The following is a 2,420-nucleotide window of genomic DNA, read 5'->3' on the forward strand; positions in this document are numbered from 1 at the left end:
GTAGGAAGTCACTAACCACCATTTCTAATCTCTTCTTGCTTGTCCATACCTTGATGGCCTTTCAAAACATGGCACCTTTGGATCCCCAATATTCCATGAAGCAAAAGAAACTGCTTCCTCCTGGAATGTTTCCACTCCCTCTCCCCAAAGAATGTCCCCCCAGTACAATGGTCCTTTTTCTTCCAACCATTCCTGAAGCCTTCTCAACCTGGAATATCCTTCAATTGCCCAATTTTCCCCTTTGTGAGCTCCTTCCAGGGCCTCCTTTTTGTGGAGGGGACTAAGCCACCCTTCTTCGCCATTTTCCCACTGTTTCTGATTTCAGTAGTTCAAAATCAGCCCCTATGTTGGATACCTGCATTTTCTCTCTCCTCTCCCACCTCTTTCAGCTTACTTTTACGTCTTATTCTCCTACTCTTTAGAATATAAACTCCTCGCTTTTCTGCCCGCTGCCCACCCCCACCCCGCCAAGTGCAGCTCCGACTGCATCACGCTCACACCGAGCTCCGGGGCCTCGCAGCGCTAGCACCGCCGCCGCCGCCGCCGCTTCCCTCCTTCCACCCCCATGATCGTCTACCGGGACCTCATCAGCCATGATTAGATGTTCTCCGACATTTACAAGATGCAGGAGATCGCGAACGGGCTGTGCCTGGAGGTGGAGTGGAAGATGGTCAGGAGGACAGAAGGTACCATTGATGATTCACTCATCGGTGGAAATGCCTCTGCTGAAGGTCCTGAGAGTGAAGGAACAGATGCCACCGTAATCCCTGGAGTCGGCATAGTAATAAACCATCATCTGCAAAAAACTAGTTTCACGAAAGAATCTTACAAAAAGGTACATCAGACTGCATGAAATCAATCAAAGGCAGACTTGAAGAACACAAGTCAGAGTAAAACCTTTTATTATGGGAGCTGCAGAACAAATCAAACACATCCTTGCTAATTTTAAAAACTATCAGTTCTTCATAGGCAAAAACATGAATTCAGATGGCATGGTGGCTCTCTTGGACTTCCGTGAGGATGGTGTAACTCCATATATGATTTTCTTTAAGGATGGTTTAGAAATGGAGAAATGTTAACAAATTCAGCTGATTATTTGAATCACCTGTTATCATAACTGGCTGCTGCTTTTTGTCATCTACACAACACCAGGACTTGGACTAACTTGAACTGATGTCATCTTAAGCTTTATTCATTTATTCTTGACCTTGATTTATTAGGAGTGGAGGCACTGTTTTTAAAAATATGTCATATAGGTTGTCTAAAATAAAACACATTTAACCCCCCCCCAAAAAAAGAATGTAAACTCCTTGAGGTCAAAGATTATTGTCCTTTTTCCTTGTACTTATGTTTTCTGAGATTAGCAGGGTGTTTGGCACTTAGGTAAGCACCTGAAAAAATGCTTATCTTCCTTCCTCACTGGCTTCCTTCCTTCTGCTCTGCCTCCCCTTACTTCTCTATCATATTCATATAATAACCTCCTAATTGATCTCCTCATCTTCTAGTCTCACCTCTCTCCAGTCCCTCTTCCAAAGTAATCATCCTAAGACTTCCTAACCATGCCAATTCTTTACTCAAAAGCTAGTCTAAAACACATCAGCCTGTCATTTAATCCCTCTGCAATCTAGCTTCCAACTCTCTTTTCAGGCATTTTATGGTACTCCCCTTAATGTACTCTACATTTTAACCAAAAAAGAAAAAAAGACTACTAGAAGCTCCCTAAATTCAATTCTCCATCTCCCATCCTTATACTACAATGCATTCACCTCACCTCTGCTTTCCAGAATACCTAGCTTTCCTCAATGCTCAAAGCAAATGCCACTTACTATGTGAAACCTTTTTTTGAACCCTCAACTGCCAGCAATTCCTCTCAAAAACTATCAAGTATTTTGATTATACTGATACGTGTATATGTTATTTCCCATGATAGAATGTAAAGTCCTTGAAGGCATGTAGTATTTCATTTGTGTCTTGCAGAGTGTCAGAGTGGACTCAAAACTCATTATGCAAAGAGCATAAAATACATTCTGATTTAGAGTTTCTGTTTATTTGGACAGGAATAATTCTTAACTTTATCTAGTTAACATATATGAAAGTATCTGAGAATATTAGCAATGCAAATATGGTTTCATGATAATACAGACCTGTTCTATTAAGCATACATATTTATTTTTGCCTTCAAATAACTTAATATTTCGTAAGTAAAGGCTTTTCTATAAGCAGTCCATCCTGATATGATACATCGTGTTTTCTCTTTAAATTCTTGTTCTTCTTGCCTCTTTATATCAGTCTTATTTGGAACCATTTCCCTCAAATCAAATAGAGAGCTATAACTGAAAATTTTCCCAATAACTGCATCTTAAGGGCTGAAGAGAATATGTTCAGGAGAGAAAGATTAAAATTCAGGTTATTAGGCTATG

General features: G+C 40.4%; 1 pseudogene; it reads left to right on the forward strand.

Annotated features, from left to right (window-relative positions):
• Positions 1-565: 565 nt before the first annotated feature.
• On the forward strand, positions 566-1,155 carry LOC118834317 (annotated as a pseudogene).
• The last annotated feature ends 1,265 nt before the right edge of the window (positions 1,156-2,420 follow it).

Source organism: Trichosurus vulpecula, chromosome 1 (assembly GCF_011100635.1).
Source record: "Trichosurus vulpecula isolate mTriVul1 chromosome 1, mTriVul1.pri, whole genome shotgun sequence".
Classification (NCBI taxonomy): Eukaryota; Metazoa; Chordata; class Mammalia; order Diprotodontia; family Phalangeridae; genus Trichosurus; species Trichosurus vulpecula.